The sequence below is a fragment of the Palaemon carinicauda genome, chromosome 29 (assembly GCF_036898095.1).
Source record: "Palaemon carinicauda isolate YSFRI2023 chromosome 29, ASM3689809v2, whole genome shotgun sequence".
In the NCBI taxonomy this organism is placed as follows: domain Eukaryota; kingdom Metazoa; phylum Arthropoda; class Malacostraca; order Decapoda; family Palaemonidae; genus Palaemon; species Palaemon carinicauda.
In genome coordinates this window covers 5,421,105-5,431,104 of record NC_090753.1, presented here as the reverse complement: position 1 = coordinate 5,431,104, position 10,000 = coordinate 5,421,105, and positions in this window count along the sequence as shown.

Below are 10,000 nucleotides of genomic sequence, written 5' to 3'. Positions count from 1 at the left end.
TTATAGTTCTCTTCATACTTTGCACCTTGGGAAGTTTCGGAGCAACAGCTTGATCGCAATCTTCGAGCACATTAGATAAAACTGATCTGGGTGCGTCTTGTGTTCTCTTAGCCAGATGACGTATTTTTGTCACAATTTCCTTTGCTGGACTTTCGGCCACATCTAATACATGATTGTGATTTATAGATGATTTTACTATGTGATCATTTGCCGTAATTATACGAGCGCGGCATTTTGTTATTGGATATTTATCACACCTTTTTCAATTTTCAATTTTCGTTTATTTGATTTGATTAGTTTGATTATTTTTTTTTATTTTTCTTATATTTTAGACACATTGTATTTTAGACACCTTGTTATTAGACAAATTGTACTTTAGACAAATTGTTTTAGACGAATTGGCTAGACGAATTGATTTAGAGAAATTGTATTTTAGACAAATTGTTTTAGACAAATCCGCATAGACCCTATATATATATATATATATATATATATATATATATATATATATATATATATATATATATATATATATATATATATATATATATATATATATATATATATATATATATGTATATAATATATATATATATATATATATATATATATATATATATATATATATATATATATATATTGATATATACATGTATATATTATATATATATGTATATATATATATATATATATATATATATATATATATATATATATATATATATATATATATATATATATATATATATATATATATATATATATATATATATATATATATATATATATATATATATACATATATATATATGTATATATATACACATATATATATATATATATATATATATATATATATATATATATATATATATATATATATATATATATATATATATATATATATCAATATATATATATATATATATATATATATATATATATATATATATATATATATATATATATATATATATATTGATATATAGATGTATATATTATCTATATATATATATATATATATATATATATATATATATATATATATATATATATATATATATATATATATATATATATATATATATATATATATATATATATATATATATATATATATATATAAAGTATACATACACACACACTCGCACACACACACACACAAACACACACATATATATATATATATATATATATATATATATATATATATATATATATATATATATATATATATATATATATATATATATATATATATATATATATATATATATATATATATATATATTTGGGCTCAAGCCATGTCGTCCTGATGGAAGTTCCTATAGGGTAGCTTCCTAGGGTATATTACAACTACGGCGATATTCCCAGAGAATTTACCTTAAGGTACCAGAATTCTAACTCCTGGAGCGAATATCCCTCCTGAAAGGGATATCGCGACATATCAGAGGACGTATTCTTGACACGCCACATGGCAATCTGCACCCTGACAGAGATTTCGTCTCGTAGGGGCAATTGGCAAGAAACGAATTCGGGAAAGAAAAAGGGGGAGCCGCTCCCAAGGCTCCTTACCTCCCGTTTCGTAAGCGTGCCTGGCGCCAATCCTGGCGCCATCTGTATTCCTTTTTGCGTAGCTGAACAACTCGGTGTTTTTTTCTGTGTTTCTCGCAAATCTTGGATTTATTCTGCTTTTCATGGCTTCTCCGTTCGTCGGCCTCTGATAAGTTGAGTACCATGTCTTTTATGTATAAATGTAGGCTCTTGGTAAATTTTTGAGTGATTAATAGGTTTAATCTTTGTTACAAGAGCCGTAGCCTACCGGAGGCGTCATGGACGCTGTCGCTCGCTAGGTATAAGTTTAGTTAGTCAGAGCGACATTCCCGGTTGTTTTGCTTTAATAAATTTTAGCTATTTAGCATTACATAGGATTTCCTTTCATGCTTAGTATTATTTTGGCGAAGTATTCGCCATTCTGGCCTACGCTAGGCCATGTAGCCTAGTCGTTTGGTCCTAGTACTTCATGCATGATTTTGGTTTTTCTGAGTGTATTAAAATTTTATTGAAGCTTTAGGCTATGTTTTATACATTTAAGATTGTGTGGAATATTTCCAAGATAGTATACGAGTGAGTTTCGGTGATTTAGGTAATCCATTCTCTTGGTGCCTAGGCTAAGTTGCTTATGGAGCCTTAGTATACTTTCTCATACTCCCCGGTTGCTTTCTTTTCTTCGGAAAAGGTATGCAATCCCTTTCCCTCTGTTTAAGCCTTGGGCTTATCCCTAAGTGGTTTTTTCCGAATTAATTTTCGATAAAACTATACTGGGGTGTTACTGTACCTTCCTGTTCCAGTAAGTCTGGTTCAAAGAGGGACAGAACAACAGAGTTTTTTAGTCTGAGTCTGTGTTTGTCTGGCTTGGGGTAGAGTCTCCTTCGCTGACCTGACACAGACAAAGGTGGCTTAGCCTCCTTAGGTCACTACCGAAGGTTTCTGTGGATATGATTCCTTCTTTTGTGATCTACCAGACTAGTCCTTGTTGCTGTTCTCGGGGGAGGATAAGTTTCTTTCCCTGGGAATAGCAACACCTTCCTTGCTTTGGTGCTCTGGGAGCTGGCAAGTATTGCTGGCCTCCCCCCTTGGATCTCCCTTAGGCTGAGATAAGTTTCTTGGCTGCGGGTGATCCGTCACTAAAGCAAGGTTGGTAGGACCCTCTTTTGTCCCTTCCCCCTCTATCTCCGTAATGGCCTAGCCATTACAGTACTGTACGTCGTTCTACATCTGGACCTAGAATAGGTTAGGATGTGGAATTGACTCAGGTCCTATGTTTTGAGTGCTGCCCGGACCTCCCTTGGTCCCTCATCCATGCCTGCCTGTAGAGCCAGACGGCATTGGTCAGGAAGCCTGAATTAGATTCTCCCCTTCCTTATATGCACTCTTTCGGATTGCCGGGCTTGGGGGTAGCGTACACTCTTATCCCGGCATCCATCCTATTTTTCTTCTAGTGCTGTACCTGACCCGGCTGCCGGCCTATGAGGCCGGCAGCCGGGTGGGTGTAGTCCTCTCGTTCATTTGCTGCCGGCTGGCATCGGTCCTGTACCTTTGCTGGCCGGCTAATGTCAGCCCTTGTCTGCCGGTCACCAAGAGTGTGGCCGGCAGCTGGGTACATGCATTTGAACCAGAGTTCTGCCGCCTTATAGCTGTTAAGTAGTATACTTTAAAGCTAGTTATGGTGTGTGCCGGCCGGCAAGTATCCTCCTATACTGTACTAGTATTCTTCAGTATAACATATACAGTAAGAAGAAAACTATAGTATGGGTTTTGGTACAGCACTGTGTGTTCTAACACTTTTGTGTTTTCTTGCACAGTCCTTTGCTGTTGCCCTACAGATAGGAAAGTGAGTTCTTTCCTGTCTATTATCCAGGATTTTAAAATCATTGCTTAGGTGTGAGCTTCACCTGTTTCCTCTGGAAACTTTGCATTGGTTACTCTAGAAGAGATTAACCATTTGATTTTATTATCTGGAAGGCTGCAACAATGGGTTGTGAGGGAAACACAAGTGTGTGTCTTTCCTTTATGAGTTGTTATGCTATACTATGCATATCCAGTGATACATAGTTCACTTGATACTCATGGAAATTTCTTCTCTTTACAGGAGGACCCTCCGAAGTGCGGAAATGTTTTCTGCAACGTCCGCAGCAAGAACCTCTGCGGACATGAGTTTTGTAGGAGACATGCAGTATGCGCTGTCTCCAAGGATGATCTCCAGTATTGGGACCCTCAGGTATGTACTGTGTGCACTAACCTGATTACTGAGGCCTTTGATTCCCCTAAGACGGCGGAATCAAGGGATATAGCAAGGAAGAAGATTCGTACCTGGGTAAGGGGCTTCCAAAAGAACACCTCTGGCCCTTATCTTCCAAGTGAGAAGATGAGGGCGTATCTTTTCCCTAAGGCATCAGCTGATGCAGTGATTCCCCAGCCTCAAAAGGAGATCCCCCAAAGTCAGATCCAGGTGGATGCTGAAGTCGTGGTCACGATGCAAAACATCCAGTTAGATGACAGGATGTCTGTTGTGGACGAGCGTTTGGAAGACGACCTCCTGGCAGAAGGCCAGGATGAAGTTCAAGCCCCGGACGTCGTAGAGGAAGAGGTCGACGAGGTGTCGGCTACTCCTGTTCAGATTCCGGAGCCTATTCCTTCAACATCGGCCGGTCTCCCAGTAGAGCTGGGACAGGCCCTCTCTTCGATTGTTGGAATGATCCAACAAATGCAGAAGGAGAATCAGGAGAAGGCGGCTGCTATGGAACTGCGGATGCAGTGCCTTGCAGAATCACATGGGCCCCAGAAAAGGCTCAATGTGAAAGACCATCCCTTGTGCTCAGATGCTAACCCATGGAGGTATGCTGAGCACATGCCGATGACGACTGGAAAGATCGTCATCTCGGATAAGCTGGGCTCAGTTCCCCTAGAGGAGGTGGAATTCTGGCCCAGCAAGGCATCATATCCGGACTGTTATGTCCGGCTGAGAAAGGAACCAGCTTCAAAGGAAGAGACAGATTCGAAGGAGGTCATAGTGATGGACCATGCTAAGGCTCAAGCTCTACTTTCATCCTCGATGAAGGAGAGGGGCTTCTCTAACTCGAAGGTAGCGGCATTGAACAAGAAGCTCCCTTCCTTTGTGTCTTTTCCTGCTAGAGCCTTTCCCCTTTTTACAGAAGGGGTTTGCGGCTGTCCTAAAAGCAGTCGAGGCCGGCAAGCCTTGCCCCTCCCTGGAGGAGTGTAAACCCTTGTCACTGGCCCTGCCTATGGACCACAAAGACTGGAAGGACGTCCATCTGACGTTCTCAGTGGGAAAGTTGGAGGCTGATATTGCCGGACGGCAATTCGGCGAGGACCTCCCCAAGCTGTCTGACTTTCTTTTGCGAAGAGAGTTCGAGACAAAAGAAAGACTGGCTGCCTCAATGTCTCTTCAGACTACTCTTGAGACGATGGCAAGTGACCCCAAGGTCCATGAAATGTTCATGGTGGTGGCTAAGACTCACCTGGCCACGGTGACGAAGGACCTTTATGGCTTCGTCAAGGCGAGGAGAGCTTGTAGGTAGTTCGTGTTCACCGGGGCTACGGTAAGGCACGAGCCAAGGAAATTAATCTCCTCCAACATTTGGGGAAAAGACCTTTTCCCTACCGATGTGGTCAAAGAAGTTGTTGATAAGGCCGCCGTGGAGAATAGAAACCTTCTCCAGAAGTGGGGCCTGGCTATCAAAAGAAAGTCTTCCTCGGATGAGGGTCCTCAACCAAAGAGGAAGAGTATGAGGACTAGGCTACCGTCTCGGCCAGCCAAGCCCTCTAGACAGCAACAGCAACTGCAATTGCCATTGCCTCCAGTGCCCCAGATGGTAGCACAAACCCCGACCACTTTTCAGTGGGTACCCCAGGCTGTGCCGACTCAGTCCACGGCATTCACCCCAACGTTCGATGGACAGTCTTCTTCCTTTCGAGCAAAGCCTAGAGGAGCAGCCAGAGGCTCGTCTAGGCACCCCTCAAGGGGAAGGGGATTCAGGGGTGGTCGTGGTCAGGGAGACAAGACCTCAGGACGGCAGTCCAAGTGAAATGATACCGGTAGGAGGGAGACTGCTGGAATTTTGGGATCGATGGACCTTCGATCTCTGGGCCCACAGCCTACTCAAGAATGGACTGGGCTGGAGCTGGTACAGCACTCCACCCCCGTGCCTTCGGTTTTTCCAACACTCCACCCCTGTTCTGGAGGAGTACGTTCAAGAACTGTTGGAGAAAAATGTGATCCGAAAGGTGAAGTCCATCAAATACCAAGGGAGGCTGTTTTGTGTTCCCAAGAAAGACTCGGAAAAGCTCAGAGTCATTCTGGACTTGTCGCCACTCAACAAGTTCATAGTGAATTGCAAATTCAAAATGCTAACACTGCAACACATAAGGACCTTACTGCCCAAGAGGGCATACTCAGTCTCTATAGACTTGTCAGGGGAACGAGACGTTTCGGCGTAGCCCATTTGGCGTTGCCGTTTCGGCGTGGCCAGTTAGGCATAGTCGATTCGGCATCGGAATTTTTTGGCGGAGAGACTTTTGGCCGCCAACTATTACTTTGTAATATATATATATATATATATATATATATATATATATATATATATATATATATATATATATATATATATATATATATATATATATATATATATATATATATATATATATATATATATATATATATATATATATATATATATATATATATATATATATATATATATATATATATATATATATATATATATATATATATATATGCACAGACATCTTGTTTCATTGGGTTTATCGAATCTCTATAAAAACGAGTCGGACTTTGCCTTGTGGGCTAAAATGATTATAGCACTCGCCTTTGTTCCATTAGAAAAGATGGACGAATACATAGATACACTAGCAGCAGGTCTTCAAGATGAACTAATAACCTCGTTCTATTGGTTTGAAAACACATATATTGGACGACAAAATAGGCGACGAAATGAAAGAATAAACCCTATGTTTGCTCTCGAGATATGGAACCTTTATGAACGCACTGTAAATGATGAAGATCGCAATAACAATCACGTTGAAGCTGCCAATCGACTTCTATAGTACGAACTAGGAATGCATCATCCCTCCATCTGGAAATTCATTGATGCCTTGAGGAAAGTTCAGAAAGGACGTGATGCATTTCTAGAAAAATTAATTGCTGGATATCTACCTCCAAAAAAACTCAAGAAATATAGAGATGCCGATGAAAGAATAAAAAAAAAAGTAAGGGAAGTTGAGTCATTAAAGCCTATTGATTTCCTGAAGGGTATTGCTCATAATTACGAAAGGAAGAATTAATTCTTAAGGTTAAAAAATCTTTGCTTAGTTTTAATTTTGAAATACAATATTTTCAATTTAAAACTTTTAATATGTATTATTCCATTATTGTTTTGATAGGATCCTTTTTACTCTAAGTGAATAAAATTTTTATTTTTGTTTTCAATTAAAGATTTTTATTTATGTAATTTTCTAAATTTCTATCCATAGATAAATAAATGAGTCACTGGGTGTTTTAAAAAACAAAGACGCCGAAACAATCTGACACCTAAACGGCTACGCCGAATAGTGCTGCAAACTTTCTGATGGAGAATCGGCTACGACGAAACGGCGACGCCAAATTGGCTACGCTGAAACGTAGCAAACCCCTTGTCAGACGCCTATTGGCACATTCCAATCAGCCGTCGACTCTCCTCCTACCTAGGGTTCAGGCTACAACGGAGACTATACGCCTTCAGAGCCATGCCATTCGGGCTAAACATAGCCCCGAGGATTTTCACGCAGCTTGCGAGCGCAGCTCTCAAACAATTACGCCTAAAGGGAATTCAGGTAGTAGCCTACCTGGACGACTGGCTGGTGTGGGCAGCATCCGAGAAAGAATGCTTGCAAGCTTCCAGTCAATTGATCCAGTTCCTAGAGTGCCTAGGCTTCAAGATCAACAGAAAAAAGTCTCGACTTTCTCCATCTCAAAAGTTCCTGTGGCTGGGAATCCACTGGGACCTTTTGTCACACCGTTTCTCCATCCCATCGAAGAAAAGGAAGGAGATAGCGGGTTCTGTCAAGAGACTTCTAGATTCCGAAAGGATATCAAGACGCGAACAGGAGAGGGTACTAGGCTCTCTCCAGTTTGCTTCGGTGACAGACCCAGTGCTAAGAGCACAGCTAAAGGATGCAACCGGAGTTTGGAGAAGATATGCATCAAACACGCGAAGAGATCTGAGAAGACCAGTGCCGCCTCGGCTACGTACTCTTCTCAGGCCTTGGTCCCAAGCCAGACATCTAAAGAAGTCGGCTCTTCTTCAGCCACCTCCCCCGTCGGTGACGATTCACTCAGACGCCTCAAAGGAGGGATGGGGAGGTCACTCTCATCGGAAAAAAGTCCAGGGGACTTGGTCCAAGCTATTCAGGACCTTTCACATAAACTTTCTAGAAGCTATGGCAGTGCTCCTTACCTTAAAGAAAGTCTCCCCGCGTCACTCGATCCACATAAGATTGGTGATGGACAGCGAGGTAGTTGTGAGATGCTTGAATCGACAAGGGTCGAGGTCACCACCTCTCAACCAGGTGATGTTGGCCATTTTCCGATTGGCGGAAAAGAGGAAGTGGTACCTGTCGGCAGTTCACCTTCAAGGAGTCCGCAACGTGACAGCGGACGCTCTATCCAGGTTCACACCGATAGAGTCAGAATGGTCCTTAGACGCAGGATCGTTTTCCTTCATTCTGAATCAAGTCCCAAAACTGCAGATAGACCTCTTTGCGAAGAAAGACAACAAGAAGTTGCCCCTGTACGTGTCCCCGTACGAGGACCCCTTAGCGGAAGCAGTGGACGCGATGTCCCTCGACTAGAACAGATGGTCCAGGATTTATCTGTTCCCCCCTCACAACCTTCTGTTGAGGGTCCTCAACAAACTGAGATCCTTCAAGGGGGTAGCGGCAATAGTGGCCCACAAGTGGCCGAACAGCATGTGGTTCCCCTTGGCGTTGGAACTACAGCTGAAGTTTGTGCCGCTACCACATCCAGTTCTGACCCAGCGAGTCCAGAAGTCAACTGTCTGCGCTTCATTACAGAAAACCCGGACCCTGCAGCTCATGATTTTCTCTCCCTTGCGGTGAGAAAGCGTTTCGGGATTTCGAAAGCCAGTATAGACTTCCTAGAGGAATATAAGTGCAAATCTACTAGAAGGCAATATGAGTCATCTTGGAGAAAATGGGTGGCCTTTGTCAAGGCGAAGAGTCCGCAGGAGATCTCGACAGACTTCTGCTTATCTTTCTTCATCCACCTCCATGGTCAAGGGTTGGCAGCTAACACGATTTCAGTGTGTAAGTCTGCTTTGACGAGACCCATTCTATATGCCTTCCAGGTCGACCTAGGTAACGAGATCTTTAATAAAGTTCCGAAAGCCTGCGCTAGGCTCAGACCTTCAGCACCTCCAAAGCCCATTTCATGGTCTTTAGACAAAGTTCTTCATTTCGCTTCTCTGTTGAGCAATGAAGAATGTGCGTTAAAAGATTTGACACAAAAAGTTATTTTCCTATTTGCACTCGCATCCAGGGCCAGGGTTAGTGAGATTGTAGCCCTCTCGAGAGAGGCAGGTCGTGTTCAGTTCCTGGATGGGGGGGAACTGAACCTGTTTCCGGATCCTACGTTTCTCGCCAAGAATGAGTTACCCACCAACAGGTGGGGTCCCTGGAGAATCTGCCCTCTGAAAGAAGATGCATCTCTATGTCCAGTAGAATGCCTAAAGGTCTATCTTCGTAGAACTTCAGACTTCAAGGGTGGTCAACTATTCAGGGGAGAAACATCAGGCTCAAATTTATCTCTGAATCCACTCAGAGCGAAAATCACATATTTTATTCGCAGAGCGGATCCTGACAGTACACCCGCAGGTCACGATCCGAGGAAAGTTGCCTCATCCTTAAATTTCTTTAATTGTATGGACTTTGAACTTCTCCGTTCATACACTGGCTGGAAGTCTTCCAGAGTGTTCTTTCGCCACTATGCGAAGCAAGTAGAGGAACTAAAGAGATCTGTGGTAGCAGTGGGTCGTGTTGTTAACCCTATTGTTTAACTCTGCGAGGAACAGTTGTCTTAATTGGGACAATTAAGTCCAGGGTGAGTGTGTAGGTACCTACTGTACAACAAACTAAATGAGGGCACCGAGTGCCCACATAGACTGTTCTTTTTCCAAAGGTAAACCTAGCATAAGTGCAGACATGTGTGCCGAGCGTTTCTAACGCTAATGTGATTGATTTGTAATACAGACTTTTATGACTTGATACCTCGGTATCTTAAAAAAGTGGCATTTGATGTTTTTTCTTTCAGATAAACAAGTTCTGTTTACTATCATACTTATGCTTAAAGTTTTGGGTTATTCTCTTTTTATATATATATATATATATATATATATATATA